Below are 24,921 nucleotides of genomic sequence, written 5' to 3'. Positions count from 1 at the left end.
CCCACAGTGACAGTAAGGAATTGCTGAACACTCAACCAGGAGAACGAAGTATTCTTAGTAATGGATTTGGTTCTCATTCCAGCAGGAAAAAAGAGGAAGAAAAAGGCATTTCCAAAATGTAAATCGGAGGGAAATATAACTTTAAAAACAGCTAAATATACGTTCCACCCTGTTCTTGCTTAGACAGATTCATCAAGTCCACTGAGAAGAGATGAAATGCAATGGCTAATCAAAGAACTGCAAGAAAAAAGACTAAAACTACTAATTTTGGAAGAAATCTGGAAAACACTGTAATTCCAAATGTCAATAAGCTAACATACAATATAAAACTATCAACCCTCAAGATGTTTGGAATATAAATTACTAGGTATCAAAGATCTGATGGTTAAGAAAATACATTTAGAAAGAGGAAAACTTCAATATTAAATTTTTAAAATGGATATAGTTCTAAGCAAGTCCATTTATATAATAATGTTAATAGTTTTTTTTTCCCTTCTGGGTGGTGAAATTATAGGTAGGCTTTTTTCCTTTTTCCTGGCACTTTTCTATACTCTCCAAAATATATTACTTTGTGGGGGAAGACTAACGGGGAAGCTTAAAAACAATTTCTATACATGGTTGAAGTAATGGAAAATGATGACTCCTCTCTCAAGAAAAGAAGAGAAAGCCCTTGAGTAGAAATACATCTATGACTGTGGTTCCTGGACTAATTGAGAATCTGAACGAAAGGAAACTTAGAAGGTGACTTGTTCTAACAGTCAGGGATGCTTGGGTCTAGTTTTGATCAAACACCCAGAGACACCAAGAAATTTACCAATGGCTCATCAGACCTCACACTCAACTAGAGAATGGAGGGTGGGGGACTAGTAACAATGAGCACACCTAGCACCCAAGTCTTGTCTGCTAATATCATCCCCTAAAAAGGACCTGGGCTCCTCGAGAAATGGCAGATTCCAGGGCTACACAAGGTAAGTACAAGATGAACCTGGGGCATCTTATGTCAAAAAGTGGGGAAATGCTTAAAAAAAAAAAGATGTGACAAGGACACATGAGTCAGCTGGAAGGGGCTCCTCCTGGCTAAATTTGGGACAATTTGAGCACCATGGTAATTAAGTACCATTAAACCACTAAAAGTACAAATGAATAGGTCCATATCAATGACTGGAAGACAGACAGATGCGGACAGACAGAAGGACTGATGGAGCAAAGGGATGACTATAGAAGAACGCTGAGGGCCAAGCGGTAAATATGGAGGGAGTGCAGGAGATAGAAAATTATACTGGCAAAGACTCTAGCAGGCAAGAATCACCAACAGATGCTAAAGCTAGGGATAATTTTGATATGCAGAATGTTTGAATAGTGTTAAAGCATCTCCCCACAAACTGTTTATTAGCTGCAAGGGAAGGAAAGAAATTCAGTAACTGCACAATAGATAAATCGGCAAGGCCTTGCCAGGAGTGACCATACTAACATCCTCAATGAAGGGCAGACGGATATGGCATACCTCCAGATATACCCCTGAGAAGGACAGGACACCCATCAGTGGCTGCAGCCGAGGATGTAAAACCTGCAGCTAATCAAGAGGAAACAGCAACAAACACAAAGTGAGGAATGTTTTATTTAAAGAAGAAAAAACAAAGTGGAGAGGACTACAATCTTCACAAGTGTCAGTGCCATAAAAGACAAAGACAGACTACGGAAATGTTCCAGATCAGAGGAGGCTAAACAGACACGACAATAAAATGCAGTATCTGATCTCAGACTGGATCCTGTGATGGCAGGGAAAAAAATGCTATTAAGGATATTTTAGGTCAACTGACAAAAAGAACCATGATAGTTAATCTTATGCGTCCACTTGACAAGGCTAAGGGATACCCAGGTACCTGGTAAAATATTAGTTGTGGGTGTGTCTGTGAGGGTGTTTCTGGAAGGGAAAACCATTTGAATTGGTAGACTGAGTAAAGCTCACCCTTCCCAGTATGGGTGGGCAGCATCCAATCTATTGAGGGCCTAAATAAAAGAAAAGGCGGAGGAAGGGCAAATCTGCTTTTTTTTTTTTTTTGCTTGAACTGGGACATCCATCTTCATCTGCCCTCAGACATCTGCAATCCTGGTTCCTGAGCCTTTGAAATCAGACTGAACTATCTCACCAGCTTTAATGCTTCTCCAGCCTGCAGAAAGCAGACGGTGGACTTCTCGGCTTCCATAATCATGTGAGCCAACTCCTGTAACAAACCTCCTCATGTATGTATCTATATCTAGCCTATTGGCTCTGTTTTTCTAGAGAATCCTGACTAATACAGATTTTAGTAGTGAGAGTGGTTCTAGAGGAACAGAATATTAACAATGAGTTTTCTGAATTGGTTCTGGGGTCTCTGGAAAAGGCTCTCTAACCTAATTAGATTTAAAGATGCTAATGGCTCTATTTCCAGTAGTTAAGAGAGCATTTATATATAGTCTATGGCATGAACTGTTTATGGAAATACCCAAAATATCTGCGTTGGATACTTCTAACCAAAAACTTATAAGAAGTGAAGAGCTAAGTGACTCTGTATATGATACGAAAATTTCTGGAAAACTAAGGACTATAATAACGGATTTGGTTGGTTGGCCCTAATATCACTGGACAAAGCAGTGGAGGAAAATGATGAGCTCAGAGATTCGAATTCCCAGCTCAAGCACACCATAAATGACCTAAGCGCTTCTAGGTGTGCAGTGAATGAGAGCCTGATTTCCTGTAGCTGTTGGGGTGAAATTGCTGATCTCAAACACAGAATCTCATTCTGTGACTGACTGAATTAGAAGGCAAACTGAACTCTCAGACTAACAGCGTGTCTACTGATAAAGTAAGGGCATTGACTAAAGGAAAGACTGGGATTCTATAAATTGAGATGAGGATGTGTGGGAAAACCCTGAAGAAGCTGGGGATATTGAGCCCCTAAATTTGAATGAGTCTTCTTTGCCAGAGGAAGAGGTCTTCCCACCCCCAGTGGCAGCAGTATTTCCATCCCCAGTGGTAGTGGCCTGCCAGTTCCTATAATAAATCTTATCACATAAATATCTACATATATTGGTTCTGTTTCTCTGGAGAGCCCTAATACAAAAACCAATGTAAATTTATAAAATTGAAAAATTTACTATGGTTATATAAGGAAATATCCCTATTCTTAGAAAATATACACTCAAGTATTTATAAATAAAGGGTCATGGTGTATTCAATTTACTCTCAAAAGGGTCAGAAAAAAAGGTAAGAGCGTGTGTGTGTGTAAAGAGAGTGTACACAAGACAGCAAGAGTGAGAGGAAATGATAAAGCAAATCCAGCAAAATGATAACAACAGATGAATCTGGACAAAGGTTATACATGTATTCTTTTCCTATTTTTATTTTCACATTTTTTAATAATTTTGAAATCATCTTCAAAAAAAGAGTAAAAAGAAAAAAAACGAGGTGGGCTGATTTTGTACACATGGCTTACAAAGACCTCTGCAATATCTCCAGTAACTGTCAGAGGGTCAAAAAAACATAAAGCTCCCTAGAAATGACAAAAGTTTTCTTACACCTGACAAAAACTGTACTCTACATAGTAGCCAGTAGCTCCCATGAAGACTCTCAGGACCCAGAATCCTTTTACCTCCAACTAAGGGTCTACAGTAAATTATATACTTTCTTGTGCAGCCGTGTCTCTACACTAAAAAGTTTCAACTCCTTTGCCATTAAAAAAAACATACACACACAATTTGTTGGAATCTTTCTGTCAATTCCCATCCACTGTGGTTCCCACATCAGCCTTAAAACAGTCCTGGGAGACACTGATGCAAACAGAATGTCACACATTAAAGGGTACTTCCTATTCCTGGCAAAGCTGGTGAATGTGTGTTGAATTTTATAAAATTTCAATGGTACCAATTAGCTACCTACAAAGATAAACCTTTCTCCTGTGCAAAGAAAAAGAATGCAAGATGGCACATCAGAATTTACTAGCAAAGGGGCCGGCCCTATGGCCAAGTGGTTGGGTCTGCACACTCTGCTCTGGCGGCCAGGGGTTCGCCAGTTCAGATCCTTTGTGTGGACCTGCACACTATTCATCAAGCCGTGCTGTGGTGGCATCCCACACAGAACTAGAATGACTTGGGGCCAGCCCAGTGGCACAGCAGTTAAGTTGGCACGTTCCGCTTCTTGGCGGCCCGGGGTTTGCTGGTTTGGATCCCGGGTGTGGACATGGCACCACTTGGCACACCATGCTGAGGTAGACGTCCCACATATAAAGTAGAGGAAGATGGGCACGATGTTAGCTCAGGGCCAGGCTTCCTCAGCAAAAAGAGGAGGATTGGCAGTAGTTAGCTCAGGGCTAATCTTGCTTAAAAAAAAAAAGAACTAGAATGACTTATGTACTGGGGCTTTGGGGAGAAAAATAAATAAATAAATAAATGAAATTTTTCAAAAAGAGGAAGATTAGCAACAGATGTTAGCTCAGGGCCAATCTTCCTCACCAAAAAGCATACCTAAAAAAAAAAAAAAGAATTTACTAGCAAAGGCATGATGCAAAAAGGCAGAAGATGATAAAATATGGAGACATGCTCTCACAATTCTTCTCCATGTCCCGATCAGCTCTGCTTCCATCTGCTGTACTCCGCACCTCGGATTCTCTATGACTAAGAGGTTTGCAATCACACACATCTCTAGATTCTTTCACTATCTCAGCAGGTTCTCTCTATAAACGTTATGCCATTCATTCGAGAATGCTATCATTTTTCTGTAACTTTCCTGATCCCCTTTTCCTTAGTTTTCACCTAGCAAAACTACATTTCCATTTTCAAGCTTTCCCTCTAAATTCTCCTTCTGAATTCCATTTTGCTGCTTTTCACTAAACCCGTGTCAGTGTCTCTCACATCTCACTCTCAATTAATTGTTATAAAGGAGAAAAGGGCAAATAATCTCCAAAGTTTAAATGATTGTTCTTTGACTATTTTAACATACTCCTGTTTTAACTGATCTGACACAAATTACAAAATTAACTCATCTGAAGTTCTATCACTTTTCCTTTATTTATCTTGCCTGCTTTTATTATCCTGCCTGCTGGCATAGGGTGTTAATGATTCAAATAATAAAAAATGGGTAAAGGAAGTCAGGAGAGAAAACAGGACTATATATGAAGTTAGACTCTTCAAAAGGAAAACCAAAAAGACTAAGTTTCAATGTGCTCAATGTCTATAGTGTATAAGACTCATCTACAATGTTCTGGAACACTTGAAATAAGCAACTTGATTTTCAACTTTAAAGACAGATGTTTAGAACAAATTTAAAGTATTAATTTATACACCAAGAGACAAACTTATCAAAATGACTGAAGAAGTTAAAATTTAAATTATATATAAATCCAATGGTTTAGGCAAATTCTAGAGCTTTAAAACCATTTGAGAGGGGAGAGAAGAAGCACGTGGGTACTTCCTCAGCTACCAAGGATGGCCAGGGCACCCCTCCAACAAAGCACTCTTTCCTGCTGACACTGATAGGACATGTCCCCAGGACAACATCTTACATACTCTCAAGTGAACAAAAAAATATGGGCAAATAAAAGGTGAAGAGGAGGAAAAAGCGAAAAACTTCCCTACTGCAATTCTTTCCTCAATACCTGAAATTTAAGTCAGTAATCTAACAACGCTTCCCGGGCCGTTCAAGCCTCATTATCTTCTTCACCCTCGGATTATGGGATTATCACAAGTATCAGTATTTTCCAAGATTTTTTTATTTTAATTTCATGTTCATTAGCACTTCCTTACGCCCATTCCTCACTAACTTTAGAAGCACATCCTGCTTAACACTGTTCAAAAATTGTTTAGATACACTGTTTTTGTTGTCCCTCAGTCACAAACAAATGTAGACATTAATCAAACAGAATACTAATCTGTGATAGGAAAAGGCTATAACCAAAGCCCTGTTAGACACAGTACGTCTGCTAGTTTCCTGTGACTGCATCTGTTTCTAATAGAATTTTATGTATTAAGCACTGAAGATACTAAAAAATAATATTCATTATGTGAACAGTATTTCCTAAGTATGACAGAAACATCACTAGTGGCGTTTAAAATAAAGTTATCTACCACATGTTGGGATTTTTAAATATGTATGCATTATTCAAATAGATATTAGGAAAAAATAACATACCAACCTGTGACTCCACATGTATTACTTCTTATGACAATGCTAAGTTTAAAAAAAAAGTGAGAAAGGGGCCGGCCCTGTGGTGTAGTGGTTAAGTTCAGCACACTCCACTTCAGTGGCCCAGGTTCGTGGGTTCAGGTCCCAGGTGCAGACCTACACCACTCATCGGCCGTGCTGTGGCAGCAACCCACATGCAAAATAGAGGAAGACTGGCACAGACGTTAGCTCAGGGAGGATCTTCCTCAAGCAAAAAAAGGAAGCTTGGCAATAGATGTTACCAAACAAACAGAACAACAAACAAAAAACAAGAGTGAGATAAAATGCTGTGGTATAAAACACAGCAAAAACAATGAAGGAGTAGGGAAATGACTTAAGTTTGGAAAACGCCACATTATATATACCTTATACATTTAATAATTTTTTAATTATGTAAATTCCAGGAAATCAATAAAAACTAATAATTCTTAGCTCTAAGATCATTATTAAACAAGAGTGCTCTGAAGATCAGTCCCTCCTCCACTGCTGGCAACCTTTCACAGTTGGCATCACAAATCCTCATTTACCAATTTTCACATGAGTAGCAGCCTTCTTCAGATTACACCTCTAAGAAAGTACTGCAGCCTAATAAAACGTCCCAACTCTGTCACATCACACGTCTACATTCTGAGGAATAGATAACAGAATTATACACGTGGAGAAGTAAAACTGCAGAATACTAATTTTCTACATACTCAGAACCTGCCTTTCCTTTTAGATTTGGATACAGTGGCTAGAATCCATCTAACAAGAAGATAATGCCCTAATACCATACTGGTATAAAAAGTGCACTTAGAAGTGGCCAAAACACAACAGAAGTCTCTCTCTCGCTCTTGGAAACTTCCATGGCAGGTGTTCCTGGTCAGCAGGCAGTCTGTTCCAGGCCGACTCAGGGATCCTGGCTCCTTCCATCTTGCAGCTCTGCCATGGAGCTTCCTCGTTCCCTGCATTCAGCTGACTGACGAAAGCAAGCCTGGAAGCAGCAGACTCTTGATAAAATATCATCGAGACGTGCTCTGAGACAATTCTTCTCCATGTCCCAACCAGCTCTGCTTCCATCTGCTGACCTTTGACTTTCAGTATCTAGTCAGATATAACTAAGAGCAGTTTTGCAATCTTGACTCAAAAGCAGTGTTGGGACCCAGGGCAGACTGCCCCCAAAATATCCTACAATGGCATACTGATTATTTTGACTTAGTTATTTGAGAAGCAGCTGATGCAAAAATTGCACTTTAACTCTTTCCATTTCCCCCTAAAAGCAGCAAATAAATCTCCCATGTGAAAAACAGCTTCCTCACGAGGCTGACCCAGTGGCATAACGGTTAAGTTCGCGTGCTCTGCTTCGGCGGCCCAGGGTTTGCAGGTCCGGATCCCGGGCGCAGACCTAGCACCGCTCATCAAGCCACACGGTAGCGTCATCCCACATAAAATAGAGGAAGATTGGCACAGATGACAGCTCAGGAACAATCTTCCTCAAGCAAAAAGGGTGGGGCGGGGGGGGGAGGCGGTGGTTGGAATTCAGAGTAGAGAGGCCTGTATTAACACACCTTGTTACTTTTTTACTAAATTACCACCACAAGTCCAAACTCTGCTTAGATTGCTTACTGATTAAGCACCCAAACCTAAGTATCTTTGTCAAATCCTCACAAATTTATTGTTTCTGTGTGTAAAAAGTATAAAAGCTGCCTGCTTTGGTCACTTCTGAGCATTAATTTTATGATCTCCCACGTGTACGCATTAAATTCGATTTTTCTCTTTAATCTCTCTTGTGTTAATTTTACTATTAGACCAGCCACAAGAACTCAAGAGGAATAAGGGGGAAATTTCCCCCTCCCGGACAGGGGCATCTACCACTTCCACTCATACCTGCTTCGTTGCAAGGGAATCTGAAAAGTGAAACCTGGAGCTGTAAAACTGTATCTTATGGAAGGACAGAACTGATTTAGATGGACAGCTAGCCAACTCTGCCACATACCAATGCCCAAAAATTATCATATAGCTTGTCACTCTACCATTAATGAAGGCTTTTCAAGACCTTTGAAAACCTTTTCTGAGAAATTCAACTATCCCTGGAAGAGCATGCCTGGACTTACCACTTCCACGTCTGTAACACAAGGGAACCACAGTCAATACCAATCATTTATAAATTTAGCTAATCATCCAAACACGAATCCCTTGGTCCCATCCATGGAGAGATCCTGATTAAGAGAGTCTGGGGTAAGGACAAGGATCTGTAGTTTTAGAGAGCTCCCTGAGTGATTCTGATGAGCCAGATTTGGGACCCACTGGATTAAAGTCCCTTCTAACTTCAAAAAAAATAATATAAACTTAACATCTATTTACTAGACAGAGAGCTGAAGTGTGGAGAAGAGGGGAAAAAAGGAGAAGAAAGGTGAATCAGGAAGGAGAGTAAACAAACTGCACTCAATAGGGATGTCACATAGGGATTCCAAAACCATTTGCCTACAACACAATCTGTCATGCAAAATTACTCTGAATGTCACTTTTAGCAAACACTGCCTCCACCTCCCACCCTGAAATCCTACGGTGTTAAACACCACCCATATGAAAAACCAGATTACAGACCCTGAAGATTCTTAATGAAAACCATTTGGTCTCATTTTTTGAAAGACTATAATTTCTACTACCTCTCCTCGAATGATCTAAATTTTCTAAGCTATTTTTAAAAGTATATTACCACCTTAGTTTAAATTCTAATGGTTTTATAGTTATATGAACTTCTATAACTGTGATTTCTCATTCTATAATAATTGATCCAATAATATGTATCAAATTCTGGTCGTAATTCACAATCAGCAGAAATCACGAGTGAATTATAGACTTTGAAAGAAGTGGTTTGTTGCTTGCTCTAGGTTTAAAACACAAAGTTTCCATTATATTTAGTAACTGACAAGCATGCTGGGCTTTGGCTACATTTGATGATTACAGTGGTATTATTCCAAATGCATCAAACAATGTCTTTTTCCTATTAGGCTTCCTATTACCTTACTTGTTTTCATTTAAAACTTTTTGTGTTTTTGTTTAAAGGGGGGAAAAGCATATAAGAGAAAATAAAAGAGAAATAGGAACATCAAACACATTGAAAAGCACTGGCAATTAAGACTGAGATTACCCAACTTCAGCAAAATGCATCTGAAACTAGAAGAGCTGAAGTACTTAAAATTTGTTTTAAGAAGCCTATGTTCTACATTTGCCCATAAGGGATCTCCAACAAGCACTACATGTGTCTGAAATGCAGACATCCCTGCTATGCAAGGACTCTCCTGGCTGTCAGCTTAGTAAGGGGCTGACTGCTAGAAAGTATGACATTACACAATTACAAATGCTTGACAGTTCATGTGGTTTAGACAATTTTAGCACTCTGAATTGAATACCAAACAAAAATAGTAGTGCTATTTGGTTTCATATAATTTGACTTATGGCTTCTGGAACATCTTTTAATTTTTCCTGTATTTGTCAATTTTAAGGAGTGACTGTCATACTACGGTGACTTAAAGTAAAGTTTACAATATAACCAATGCTTATCTAAGAAATAGTCCTCATAATATGAGATAATTATGATACAAAAAAATTATCAAAGGCTAGCAAACAATAGGCAAAGGGAGAGTCCCCAAAAGTGCCCTTTTTAGCAACCAATTGCCTAAGCGTAGAAGTAAGATTTCCCAAATCCTATGGTGTGATATTACCAATTTCTAACGAACTGGAAGATGCAATCCTTAAAACTAAAAACAAAATGCAATTACTTTTCTGCTTTAGGGACTCAGGTAGAATGACAGTCATATATGCTGGTTTAAAAACAAACCTACTAAGATAAAGAAAGTAACTTCGAAAATGGGGGGTATATACAGCCTTCCCTCTCCACAGTCTTCCACACTCCCACTCCTATTTTGACTTTTCCTTTTTGTCTCGTAACTCCAACACTCTCAGGCATAACAGTCTGGTCTGGTTGTCCTCTCCCTCTGACCAGGTCTGACAGTGTTTAGGAGTCAGACAGCCTCGACCACTTTCACCTCTGTATCCACACACACCTTTCCTCCCCTATGAAACAGGAGGAGTCGTGGTACCACCCCCATATGCTCACTGTGAGGCTCAATCCTCAGTTAACTGAGGATAAACTCAGTACGTAATGTCCTTAGACCAGTGTTTGGCACCTGGCAGGCGCTCAGCAAGTGTTAACCACCATTATCATCAAAAACAATCTTCTGTTTGATATCCCTACTGCTGAAAGTACTTTCAGACCATAATGCTGCAAGAACATATCTTCTCCACCATCACCCCCACCATATCTTTTTCATACAAACTGAATAGTCCCTGTGTAGACAGACTTCGCAAAAAGAAAAAACATAAGTGTATGTTTTTTAAAAATTTGGCAGGTACAAAAAAATAATTTTAATATGCGCGAGGCACTAAGCATAATATAACAAAACCCTGAGTACAGATCACAGTTTAAGAAAATTAAATTCAGGGGGCCAGCCCCATGGCCAAGCAGTTAAAATTCTGCACACTCAGCTTCAGGAGCCTGGGTTCACAGGTTCGGATCCCAGGTACAAACCTACTCCACTCATCAGCCATGCTGTGGAGGCATCCCACATACAAAACAGAGGGAGACTGGCAACAGATGTTAGCTCAGGACGAGTCTTCCCCACCAAAAAAAAAAAAAAATTAAATTCCTATCTTTGAGTTCCCTTTTGGTATCCCTATCACCTTCTCTCTTCTAATAGAGCTACTCCCTAATTTGAATGTGTTTGTAATTAATCTGTTTTATTACTTTGCCATATCTGTATTCCTAACAATATGGAATTTTGCTTTACATGTTTCAAAACTTTAAAAAAGGAAAAATACTATGTGCATTCTTCTGGACGTAGCTTTTTTTCCTCAATATGATATTCCTGACAATAATCCTCAGTGGTGCATGTGGCTAAAATCCATTCAGTTGCACTACTATAGGAATACAATTCATCCATTCTCCTCTGATGGACACTGCTTCCAGTTTTTGCCTTTTACAAACAGTGCAACTGTGAGCATTCTTGTCATGTCCTCAGGCACTCACATACATGTGTTTCTCTGGGGCCGCAGTTTGCCAATTTTAGCACGCATTAAACCACCTGAATGGCTTGTTAAGACTGAAAGCTGGCTCATCCCCAAAGTTTCTGATTCAATAGGTCTACGGTGGAGCCCCAAATTTTGCATTTATAATAAGTTCCTGTGAGATGCTGAAAACACAATTTAGAAGCACTGCTCCAGGATAAAGACCCAGGAGTAGAGTCACTGGGTCAAAGTGTACATCCATCTTTAACTTTACTTGATAATTCCAAAGTTATGATACCAATTTACAATCCCACCAGTTGTGTGTAAACATTCCAGTTATTTCCTACCTTCCTAAACAGCAGACATTGTCAGATTTTTACACTGTTGCCAACCCAATGTTATGAAACTATACACCACTTTGGTCCTAAACTGCCTTTCCCTAATTACTAATGAAGTCGAGAATCTCTGCATGCAGGTTTCCTCTTCTGTGAGATGCCTACTTGGGTCACGTGCCCATTTTTCTATTGTTCTTATTGATTTGTCATTGTTTACCTTTCTAGATATAATCCTTTCTCAATAATATGTACTGAAAATATCTATTCTCACTTGTGACTTGTCTGTTCACTTTCTTGATGGTTTCTTTTAATAAACACAAGCTGTCAAGTTAATGCTGTCAAAGCAGTCAATCTTTTCCTTTATGGTCTACACCTTCTGTGATCTGTTTAAGAAGCTCTTCCTTGTATTAGAGTCACACAATTACTGTCCTACATTGTCTTCCAAAAGTTTCATAGTTTTGCCTTCTGTATTTAAGCCTTTAATTCACCTGTAGTTGATTTTTCTGAATGATATGAATTAGAAATGTATCCCACTCTCAAGAAGTTTCCTATTGGATAAGGACCACAGATATGACCAACTATAACTTCAGAGAGGATAATGATTATTGTTAACCCCTACCTTATTGAGGTTTATTCTGCTCTCTCATCGAGGCAAACCAAAAACTGGATAATTTCAATACGGAAAACTTGGAGGGTTATTAGCAAATTAGTCAGACTATGATCCCCACTCCACCATACTCCAGTAAGAATCCTTAAAAACACCAAAAAAAAAAAAGAGGCCAGCTCTGTGGCCAAGTGGTTAAGTTTACACACTCTGCTTCAGTAGCCCCAGCTTTTGCCAGTTCGGATCCTGAGTGCAGGCAGGGACATGGCACCACTCATCAGGCCATGCTGAGGCAGCGTCCCACAGAGCACAACCAGGAAGGCCTACAAGTACAATATACAGCTATGTACTGGGGAGCTTTGGGGAGAAGAGGAAGAAAAAACAAGGTGCCAATCTTAAAAACAAAAAAAAAATTTTTTTAACTCTAAATTTAGTCTTATTCTAAAAAACTGAAAGTTGAGCATTGGGGAAAGTGTGGGAAAATGAGCATTCTGAACAGTACTGGCTGGAATATAAATCTATACAACCTTTCTAGAGGGTTATTTTGCAATATATCAAAAGCCTTAAAATACATATCTTCTTTGAGCTATCAATGACTCTTTACAGAATTTATCTTAAGGAAATAACTGAACAAAATACATATTTAGGAATATTCACCATGGAACTCTTTATAATAGAAAAAATTGGAAACAGCCTAATCTCCAACAACGCAGGATGGGTTACAGACGTAGCTGCTGCAGCACATCCATATATGGTCATGCGCCACCTAAGGACGTTTCAGTCAACAGTAGATCACGTAGATGATGGCCATCCCATGAGATTAGTACCACAGAGCCTACATGTGTAGGAGGCTATGATAGAAGAAAATTTTATATATTGAGCTGTATGGGGAAGCCATTCTGGTTTAATTGTGATTTGGCCTAAATTTTATTTAAACCAAAGAAGCCTGACTTACAGCCTGTCAAATGTTCATTGTATATTGTCCCAAAATGAAGAATGTACTTTTTTTTCAATATTTTTTTTTCTGCTTTATCTCCCCAACCCCCCCTGTACACAGTTGTATATCTTAGTTGCAGGTCCTTCTAGTTGTGGGATATGGGACGCCGCCTCAACATGGCCTGATGAGCGGTGCCGTGTCCGCGCCCAGGATCTGAACCCTGGACCGCCACAGCAGAGCGTGCGAACTTAGCCACTCAGGCACGGAGCCAGCCCCAGAATGTACTCTTTGAAGGTAAGAACCAATGCCTCTCTTCTTATGACACCAGTACTTTTTGAAGATAAGTGTCCTTTCCCATGACACTGGGGTCATGCTGACCCACTGTGTATGTACTAATCTATAACAAAGTATCTCCTTGAACCCTTGAAAGAATGTACCCCTGTCACACTTGATGTATGTCTGTTTGGAAATGGTATATAATGGTGCTGAAAAATCACTCTTCTTCACAGCACTTTCGAAGGCTGCACTCCCAGGCTACAGTCCTCAGCTTGGCTCGAATAAAACTCCCCGCTGTAGAAAGATTATTGATTATTCGTGTTAACAGCTCGACCATCTAGGTTTGTGAAAGTACACTTTATGATGTTTGCACAATGATAAAATCACTTACTGACACATTTCTCAGAACGTATCCCCATTGTTAAGCAAGGCATGACTGTAGTGGAATACTATGAAGATTACATACCTGTGTTAATGTGGAAAGATGTTTACAATAGTCTGGTAATTTCTAAAACCAGTTAACAAGATGCACATATAATATTCTTTTATTCTCAAATATTTATGGAGTGCCTTGTGTATGCCAAGCACCAAGCAAGTGACTGGTAAACAAAAAGAGATCTGTCCCCTGCTTCTAAGGAGCTTACAAGCTTTGGAGGGGGATGAGGGGGAGGGAGACAGGCCAGATATATATCTTCCAATTCACTCCTGTTGGGATATTAAAGGGATATACAGTTTGAAAATAGAGACCATTTATATGCGTCTATGTATCTATGTAATATCTGCAGCACCTCATCAGCATAGTCTACAAAGAGAACACACACACTCAGCTGTATGGACTAGGAAGTGGGTCAACAAGAGGATACTTGGAGCAACTGCCTTGTGATGAACTGAAGCACACAAATCTTCTACAAAAATGCTCTAGGGAGAATCTTAAGAAACGCAATGTAGTTATGGAAAGTCATCCACTGGAAGACAGATGCGAGACAGATCGCAGAACCACAGAAAAAGAATTGGAACAAAGAGCTTCCGCTGTTGACAATTCAAGACTAAGACTGACCAAGATCAGGTACAAGTTCTTGAACAAATAACTGTTCTTCTACAAGTCTACAGCTTTACCCTTCCCTACTATGTTGGGATCTAACAAATAATAATGAAGCCTCCAAGATAAGAAAGATCTCATAATTAGGGTCAGGCTCAAAGGATTCTGACATTATATATTCATTTCATTTAAACGTCTGCACTACAATCAGTAAAGTTATGAGAGTCATTAATTACAAAGGGAAAATTTTTATCTTTAGAGCACAGAAAGATGTCAGACACCTCAACCAAGAGATCAAAAGTTAACATTCACCAGTGATAAGACATATCTACATCACACACGTGCCAATATGATGCATTGAGAAGGGAACAACCTCACCACTGTGGTATTCTTGTCAAAAATGCTTAACCCTCAATTTAATCATGAAAGAACACCAGATAAATCCAAACTGAGGGACATTCTGCAAAATAACTGACCAGTACTCTTGAAAAGTACCAAGGTCATGAAAGATAAAAAACTGTCACAAATTGGAAGAGACCAAGGAGACACCATAACTAAATGCAGTGTGGGCTACTGGACTGGATCCTCGACCAGAAAAAAGACATCGGGGTGAAACCTGAATAAAAACTTTAGATTAATTGTATCAACTGCCTGGTTTCAATAACCGCACTATGGTTACATAAGATGCTAACAAAGGGACACTGGTTCTAAGGTATATTGGAATTCTCTGGGCTATTTTTGCAGTTTTTTTGTACTTCTAAAATTATTTCAAAGTAAAAAGTTTGTAAAAATAATTTCAGATGAATGATAAAAAGATATGGGGGATCACTCAATAACTCTTACATAAAAATATGCCGCCTCCTTGGGGCTGGCCCTGTGGCCGAGTGGTTAAGTTCGTGCGCTCCACTGCAGGCGGCCCAGTGTTTCGTTGGTTCGAATCCTGGGTGCAGACATGGCACTCCTCATCAAACCAAGCTGAGGTGGTGTCCCACATGCCACAACTAGAAGGACCTACAACGAAGAATCTTCAACTATGTACTGGGGGGCTTTGGGGAGAAAAAGGGAAAAAAAAAATATGCTACCTCCTCCAATAATTGTGCTTAAAAAAAACCCAATAATTGCAAATAAGGCGTAAACCAGAATAATCTGTAATTATTCAATAAAAACCTGTGATTGGGATAATCTAGAGAGCCAGAGTAACTTTCCTGGGGCACTGAAGTCTCTCCAGATAAATAATCTACCTCATTTTCCCTATTAATCTTTTTTAATTCAATTCATATATTTAACATCTACTATGGGCATGTAACTGTGCTGGGGCCTGATAAGATTTTGATACATTAAGAACATTTTAGTACACAAAATAAGAAAGAAAAACATAGAGTAACAAAACTGGAAGTAACTTTTCACTCCTATACAATCTAGCAATCAAGACCTCACCCTTTTTAGTGTGACTGTTGCTAAGAGCTCAAGTGTATCCCCTTCAGCATAAGTGGTTCTGACCTCTACAATTATCTCTAAAAATTATCCCTGAAAATGCCAAAATGACTCTAAAAAATACTCCATTTCTAGTACTTTTTTCCATCTAATCATTATGTTGTTGGTGCATTACAGTACACAACACAAAATTAAAGAACTTGATTCTCCGAGTATCAAGGAAAGGTCAAGCTGGTATAAACCCATAGACATTTACTTACTATCCTCTTATAAGAGGTCAAAGGCAACATCACATAAGGCCAGGGTTCTCAAAGTGTGCCCTCAGAGTCAGCAGCTTTAACATCACCCAGGAACTTGTCAGAAATGCAAATTCTCAGTCCCAGTCCAGACCCGCTGTTTCAGAGACCCAGCCCAGCATCTGCATTTTCACAAGCCCCCCAGCTGACTCTGATGCACCATCAGTTTGAGAACCACTGATGGAACAGCAGAAAGACTGGCCCCGTGAATCTGGAGGCCTGATTCCAATCCTTGCTCTGCCACTAACCTCTACAATGCATTAGCCGCTCAGCTTCTGTGGGGCTCAGCCTCCTGATCAGTGAGGGAACTGGAATAGCTCACTACCACAGTCCTTACACCCTAATTTGATAACCATGAAAGCATTCATTTGTATAAGGCCTAAAAGTGAAAACACCACTGCAGCATTTCACCACATATTTCTCTCTTTCATCAAAATGAAACAATTAAAATTTCTTCTTTTCATCCACCAGCCTCTGAATCAGATTTAACATATCCAAAATAATTTCTTCTGATTTTAAATAAAATTGTGTTTACTACTTTGCTGTATCAAAAGCCATATAAATGCTAATTTTACAGTTTCCTATTTAGTTCTATATCAAGCCTATTTTGGAGGAATTCCTCATAATAACAAAAATTCCAAGAAACCCACCTACTACAGACAGAATTGTGCACCCCGCCCCCCCCCGCCCACACACACACACACACACACACACACAATTTTTATGCCGAAGCCCTAATCACCAACGTGATGGTATTTGGAAATGAGGTCTTTGAGAGCTCATTAGGTTTAGATGAGGTCAGAATGGTAGGGTCTCCAAGACGGATCAGCGTCTTTAGAAGAAGAGGAAGAGAGACCAGAGTTCTCTCTCCATCTCTGCCACGTGAAGACACAGCAAGAAGGTGGCTGTCTGTAAGCAAGGAAGAGCCTCACCAGGTATCAGCACCTTGATCTTGGACTTAACCTCCAGAACTGGGAGAAGTAAATGACTGTTGTTTCAGTCACCTGGGGTTATGGCGTTTTCCTAGAGCAGCCCACAATGACCAACACACTCACTCAAAATACCCCTCTGCTGTGGGCATTGTTCAGAAGAACTGTGCTCCATCCTCGCATAAACAATGTGTGTGATCAGACCACTAACTATGAAAGAGAAAGAATTTTAAAATGTACAGATCTAGATACTTCCATTACTAAGAAACACAGCTTAATTTCATGTCCTATTCACGGATTTATAAACCGGGATTCTTCTCACAACCTGTGGAAACTATGACAAAAACCTCTCAGAGGAGATGTGAGAAAGAGGGAGAGAGGAGAATCAAATAAGAAGAGTCCGTTTTATAAAGGTTAGAGAGTTCTCTTCTAATAACACAAACCTAGTTAGAATGAATGTTGGCAGAAATGTCCCATCAATCAAGTGAATACCCACTAATCCTTGAGACCTAACTCAAATGCTGTATCCCGCAAGCTCGCGCCACTCCTTCCCAGGCAGTCAGACATAATTTACTCTGTGCTCCCCTTTCTCCATTTCAGCACTGAGCAAAAGGCACTATATTTGTTTATGGATCTGTCTCTTCCACCAGACTTTGAAATCATCTAGGGCAGCGTGTTACTCTCTCCAGCACCTAGAATGGTGACTGGCATGAAGCAGTTTGATGAAGTGGAGCCACTTTGCTTTGCTGAATGGAAGTGGAACTCTCTGTGCTATCTCACAGCTTTTCTGTAAATCTGAAATTATTCCAAAATAAACAGGTTTTTTTAAAAAGGCACCAGGAGCCACTGTATTATCAGTAATAATCACACCTGCCTTACATGTCAGGCAAGAAGACACCAGCTACGAGAGCCTTGCCTCACTGTTTTGCAGACGTGCCAGCAGGAGTTAGTAACCTTACATGTAGCAAACTTGAAAAACAATGAGTAACAAACACTTGAGATTTTAATCCTGACCTTAACTTTGGTCAAATTGTTTAACCTTAGTCTCAGTTTGTGAAAAGGGAATAGTAATTCCGACCCTACAAGGCTGCCGTGCTACATGAAGTATACAGAGTATATATCAAATGAGCTCTCCTAACGATGTCCTAATCAATACGTGTTAGCGACCTTCCCCAGGCAGTGCTGCAACTGGACTAACGCTTCACCGCAAACCAGGTGCATACTGTAACTAGTTCCACTGGCACGGACTGTAAAGTTCTAACTCAATCACCATTCGGGCTATGATTACCTATAAAATAATCCTACATATGTGTCCGTAGATGCCAACCCTGCCAAGATGTCCTAGTCCAGAACTCCCCAACGAAATACACAGGCTATTCAAAACTCAACGCAACCGACAGGGGTCAGCAGCTCCTGGCACCCATCTCCCCCGGACTAAGCTCCAGAAAGCGGGCACGCACACTCAGGCCGTGCTCGCCGACTAGGAAGAGGTGGGTATCTCCAGTGACGATCCCGCTGCTGCCAACAGCGGCGTGCGGCAGCCTGGGGTCTCCCGCTAGTTGCTGAGAGCACCTGGACCCTGAGTGGCCAAGACCGTCCACTTCCAGGCGTGGTGCTCTCGGGCACCAGCATCCTCAACCGAAGGAGGCGCGGGTAGCAGCAGCGCATCGGTGCGCTGGGGAAAACAGGGAGTGGGCGGGCGGCCACGGACACCACCGCCCAGACTATAAACCGACACCGGGCAGCTCCCCGCCTGGGCGCGTGCGTTTCAGCCGGAGAAGCCGGGCGGTCGGAAGCACCCCGACTGCGTGCAGGGGTGCGTGGGGAGCCCGGGGCGCCGCTCCCGCGCTGACAGGCCGGGCCCACGGGGAAACTGAGGCCCGCCGGGTCCCCGGGAGCCCGGCTCGCGGAGCGAGCAGGTGAGGGCGGGGGCAGGGGCAGGGCGGCGGCGACGCCGCGCGGGCGGCGGGCGGGTGTCGGGCGAGTCTGGGCGGCGTCGGGAGGGACCGGCGAGCGGGGAGGGGCGGAGGCGGGGGGAGGGGGGAGGAGGAAGAGCGAAGGGTCCTGGCGGGGCTCCCGGCGCCCAGCCGCCCGGGCCCGAGCCCTCAAGCCACCGCCCCCAGGCCCCGCGCAGACGCTGGACGGTCCCCGCCTCCAAACCCCCCGCCCCGGCCAGAGAATAACTTACCTGTTTGCCGACGGAATCGCTCCTGCTAGCCCCTCTGACTGACTCCTCCGGCTCACCGTCTTCCCTCTGGGAGGAAGGGGAGGGACTTCCTGCCTCTTTTGAGCGACTTCCGGCGGCTCCCCGGACGACTCTGTCGTGGTCCGAGCACTGGACACCACGACCGAAAAACAGGATCTCGGAACTGGCCTAGTAAAACCCACATCGAATTCCCTTTTCCTGCCCCGAGTGGCCAGCGGACCGTATGCCGTCTTGTTTTTGTCCATCAGCTCTTGGCAGAAGTCCCTCGGAGATGAAACCGGAAGTCCCACCCCTCCCCAAGAGGAAAACGGAAAGCCGAAGGAGTCAATCGAAGGAAGGGGAGACGCGCGTCAGGCTGAGAGCCTGGCGGCGTCTGGCCGGGAAGGCCACCTGGGACTTCCAGCGGCTCCCCGAGCGGGTAACCCCCGGGCGATCCCGCCTCCTCCCTCTCCATCTCTCCTCACTCCACCCCTTCGCCCGCCCGCGGTAAAGAACCCCGAGGGCGGTACGGGAGAAACGGACGCGCCCGGGCCGGGCGGGAGCCGGAGGCCTGCGGGGCGGGCGGCCGGCCTCCGCCTCCACCGGCCCGAGCGGTGCCCGGCGCCTCTGAGGCCTCCTCTAACGGAGCGAGGTTTTCCTGCTGTGCCAGGCGCGTGCGCACCTCCGGGTTAGGAGAACAGCCTCTGGGTGCTCCTAGTAGGGGTCCTCGGAGTCGCAGACCCTAGGAAGTCGCCAGCCGAATTCTGATCCTAACGGGGAGGCAAAAAGCTGAATGGGGTTGTTCGCCAGTTGGCCACCAAGGCTGGAAACGCTTTGGGTGTTTACAACGTTCCTGCACGGACTGTTTTCATAAACGTTAACGGCACAGCGCAAGGATTGTTAGGAAGAAAGTGAGGCACGACCACCACCGGGTCGTGGCCGTCACCAGCCCCTCCCGCCCCTTACACGAGCACGAGCGTGGACTGTCTGAAAACTCTCAATCTAGGAGGGAAGACCACCGCTTGAAAAGTGCAGTGAGAAAGACATTGTGTCTAGAGATGGGCAGCAGTATCCCACTGGGGGTCAGGTTGTGAATCTAGGGCTTGCTAAGGAGTTTTGACTTTATCTTGCGGGCATAGGGAAATCTGTTAAATAATCAGATTTGTACTTAGAAAGATAACTTACAGTGGGACAATCATAACCTTATAATAATGATAGGCTTTCTAAACCAGATCATTTCTAAGGCCGATTCCAGCTCAATTCTATTTTAAAAAATCAGAATATTCGGGTGATAACATTTTTAATACTGTTTTATGCAGTATTTTGCATAGACGTTATCTGGTCGAATTCTCACTGTGATTCACGTGAATTTTCATGTCTGTCATCCACAGTAGGAAATTGCAATTTAGAAGAGTCAAATAGCCATTCCAAGATCACACAGCTAGTAAAAGGGGACCTCGGCTTTAAACTCCAGAGTCAGCCTGTTCCAGCCCACCAGGCTGACTCCGTTTGGTGATAGGTAATGAAAAGTTCTAGAGAAGCACATGGAAAACAGTTTCCTTAGAACGCTTGACCAGCCTGTTAATGTTGTATTTATTCCATTAACCAACATTTACTGGGTGCCTGGTTAAGTAAAAGGTAATAAAACTAGATTCTGTCTTCGAAGAGTTCACTTGAAATTTACTTAGAGTTTACTTGAAAATGTAGTACTTATTAACACAATCTTTCAGGATCTATTTCAACAGTGCTGGTCTTGTATGACAGGGTGACAAATGTCTTGCCGACAGCAGCTAGCGCAGTTCTCCGTGTGGACTAAGCGTGTTGGCAGTCGGGTGATTGATCTTGCTACCTTTCTTACCTTGGGCGTTTAATTTACATTTCATATTCCTTTGAGCAGTGAAATAAAATCTGAGTTTATTTTTTCAGTTCCATCATCCATTATTTTGCTGAAAGAGGACCTTTACATCATAATGTGACATTAAGGAAGTCAATTTGACCTCATTTTCCTCATGTATTAAATGAGTTATTTAGGGTAAAGTTCCTTTCTTTTGAGATTCTAGTAGTAGAAGAGTTTCTAAAATTCCTGTATTGTAGTAATAGTGTCTAATACTGTTACTCTCGTTGAAGGACTTTGTTCTATCAGATAATACTAATAATGTTGGTAACTATGGTTTATTTAGCGCTGAATATGTGTCATGCAATCCTCTAGAAAAACCCAAGAGTATAGGAAAAAATTGATTCTGTTTTTTTGTGTCTCATTAGGAAAATTTATATATAAAGAAGTCCTGAGAGTTTTTCAGTTGTGTGTGTATCTATATATGGATAGATAGACAACTCTTTATATCTGTATAAAACGTTGAGACTTCTTTAAAAATTGTTTTCCCTGCACCTTTATGTAACCACAAGATAAAATTTTAATTTATTTTTACAAGGTTGCTATAAAACAGGAGTGGTCTGACACTTGTCTAACTCTTGTCTAGCATTTGGAGGGATGGCGATCCCAGGGTGGGGGGCCAAGCAACTTTTTTGCGCTGAGAGGCAGAAGAGCCAGCAGTAGAATGTTTCCTGGAAAGTCTTGGAGCCCATACGTTAGTTTGTTCAAAGATTTTATCCCTTCTGTTGATTGGTTAGAGCTGCTGGACTCTCTGCCAGTGTTGGAGCTCCCATCCTTGTCACTTTCCTCTGAAATGGAGCTTCTCCACCCATTGTGTTTGAACCGTACTCTCTATTCATTGACTGATGTTTCTTCATATTGTAGACAAGTTTTCTCAAAGAAATGTTTATCCTTACACTTTTAGCTAATGCCTTTCCCTGCTGTCTTAGACTGCTCCCAGAGATGAGGATTTTTTTTCTGACGAATGTGAATGTTTTTACATGCCTTAATCTGTCCTTGTAAATATTTCCACAACACTCCTGAGCCAGAGTTGGAGCCATTAGCAAGGGGTGGAGGTGGGGGCATCATTGATTTGAGGATTATCCTCAGATCCCTCTCTGACACAGCATAAGAACATCTCGGTCATAGTTCTTTCTCTGCCACAAATTAACCTAAAAAAAAAATTGCATAGTTTTGAAATTCAAATACTGTGAATTCAAGCATGTGGATTTATTGGGGTGTACTCCATGAGTGTGTTATTCATGGCCTCTCCCGCTCTTTGGTGCATGCTTTGCAGCAGTGGCCCTGCGCATCAACAATTCCAGTAAGGGAGAGGTAGCCGATGAGTATGAATACTTTTGGGGTGGAGGAACCTAATGGAATTTTAAAGAAAGATGAGGAAACGGTATATCATTGGTGAAAGAGATGGTTTAAATCATTTAAATTTTCAGAGTTTACTGTAATATTTCTATCATAAAAAATTAAAGTATACTTAAGCATTATGTAGAATTGGAATTTCCCAGTACAAATTGATATGTTATTGCCTTCATCGTGTTTAGTTTTAATCTGCTCATCTTTAACAAAAGGAAGCATAACAATGGAACAGTCATTACTGTTCAATCAGCAGGGCCACCTCAGCTCTCAGTAGTGAGGGTGCCGTCTCGCCAACAACGCAAACATCCCTCATTTCCAGTTAGGAGCTTCCATGGGTCTCATTAAGAACTAATTTTCTGATTCTAAGGGTGACCTTCAGAGCAAGGTTTCCTCTGAGTCATGTTTGACATGGATAGCTGCACAGATCCCTGGTGAAGGTGGAGAGCTCTTGGTTACAGGTCAGCCTGGTTTAAGCCTCAGGCAAAGCCAGCCCCGCTCAGAACTTTCCACTTGCATTAGCCTGGATCAGATCCTTTTATTAAGTTAGTTTTCTTTTGCTCGCACCATGAAGCAACTTAAATGATAGAGAAGTATTATTACCAAATCTAGTACACCTGCAGTCTAAGGAAGTTATAAAGGAAAAACACAGAGTGAAGGTTTGAAACTTCGTAAGTAAAAAAAGCTATGCTCATCACGTTTGAGGAAATAAAGCAATTGATAGATTTACATCTTTTAGTAGGTATGTGATTTCCATTAGATAATGAATAGTAAACACGTTTATAATATAGCAGGTAGAAAAATTTTTTAAATGTACAAAAGAAATTATAATATACCAACTGTTCCATAAATGCCAGGTAGTAGGCTGCAAACCTTATAACCTCTCTAAATAAGTATATTATTTCTATTTTACAGATGAGAAAAATGAAGCTCAAAGAAGTGACGTATTATTCCCTAGTTCTGCCTGTACTGGCTAACTTTGGTAACTGTTTGCCTCTCTGATGTCCCACGCTTACTCTCCCACACACACTGCTCCTGCTAATCTGGCCCTGTGGCCAGGATGTAGTCCCAGTAAAGAGGCTCCCTGGCAAGAGGGAGATGCTGCACAGCCAAGGCGCCAGAACTTCACTCCCACATCGTCTCCATATCAAAGCAGCATTTTCAAACACACAGAGAATGTTGAGAAACATTGAATATGTCTGTTTGTCTCATATCAAAGAGGCCTATCAGGAGTTACAGTTTAGTTAGCCTAAATATAAAACCTGTTTTAATGAGAACTATATACATTTTATGTCTAATTAGCCAATTAATTGCTATTCCTGCATGAAATTTACAAAACTTGCCAAGAGAAAAATTTAGAATGGAGATGCCTAATAGGAACTGAATTAAACTATCGTGGTTTAAACACAAAGTGGTCTGGGGTGGTGAACATGAAGTAATCTACACAGAATTTGAAGTATATTACGATGTACACCTGAAATTTATACAATGTTATAAACCAATGCTACTGCAATTAAAAAAATTTTTTTTTTAAACAAAGTGTTACAGCTTTTTTAACTCTATGAATGCACCAGTCGGGAAAGACTAAGCAACGCTGTGTTAACAACCATCCCAGAGCTCACCCAAGTCTATTCCCACCTCAAGTCTAGCACGATATTGCTGGACACTGCACTCCCTGACACCCGCCATGGGACCCGCGCTCTTGGAACCTCCACTTTGTGGGTTAGAGGGAGAGAGGACACTGACTCTCGTGCGGGTTCTGAAAGCTTCAGCACAGAAGTAAAATAGTTCTCACCTATTCACATTTCATTGGCCAAGGCAACTCACGTGGCCACACCCAACTTCAGAGGGGTGAGAAGTTCGCTCCTGGCATGTGCCATGGAGAAATGAAAACGTGAAGGGATTAATGACAGTCTATAGAGAAAAACAGACTGAATCAAATAGACATGATGTCTTGTTTCATCGTTTACTACTATTTTGTTAACCTTCTGAACCTGAGTTTTTCTTATCAGTAAAATGGTAATAATAATTGTGATAATATCTACTTCAAAGACTAAATTACAAGATCATTAATGTAAAAAAACATTTTTCCCTCATACACTGCTGGTGGGAATGCAAACTGATGCAGCCACTATGGAAAAGAGTATGAAGATTTCTCAAAAAATTAAAAATAGAAATGCCATATGACCCAGCCATCCCACTACTGGGTATCTATCCTAAGAACGTGAAATCAGCAATTCCAAAGAGACTCATGTGCCCTTATCTTCATTGCAGCATTATTCCCAATAGCCAAGACAGGGAAGCAACCTAAGTGCCCATCAACGGATGACTGAGTAAAGAAGATACGGTGTATATATATACAATGGAATCCTACTCAGCCATAAAAAATGACAA

The 24,921-nt window shown here is 41.5% G+C and overlaps 1 protein-coding gene and 1 long non-coding RNA gene across 5 annotated transcripts in view; one reads left to right on the top strand and one right to left on the bottom strand.

The window, feature by feature from the left end:
- Positions 1–19,912, bottom strand: part of ZNF407 (zinc finger protein 407) — a 448,774-nt gene extending 428,862 nt beyond the window's left edge. For all 4 annotated transcript variants that reach the window (XR_002810021.2, XM_023647991.2, XM_070221185.1 and 1 more), the window contains exon 1: positions 19,287–19,912. The gene's annotated coding sequence lies outside the window, so the exon portion shown is untranslated. The remainder of the gene's footprint in view (positions 1–19,286) is intronic.
- Positions 19,652–24,066, top strand: LOC138915302 (uncharacterized). The gene is made up of 2 exons (XR_011421103.1): positions 19,652–19,790; positions 23,443–24,066. It is a non-coding gene; the product is annotated as an uncharacterized lncRNA (long non-coding RNA).
- The last annotated feature ends 855 nt before the right edge of the window (positions 24,067–24,921 follow it).

Source organism: Equus caballus, chromosome 8, assembly GCF_041296265.1.
Source record: "Equus caballus isolate H_3958 breed thoroughbred chromosome 8, TB-T2T, whole genome shotgun sequence".
Taxonomy (NCBI): Eukaryota; Metazoa; Chordata; class Mammalia; order Perissodactyla; family Equidae; genus Equus; species Equus caballus.
The sequence above is the reverse complement of the archived record's forward strand: the minus strand, read 5'-3'. Positions and strand labels throughout refer to the sequence as shown.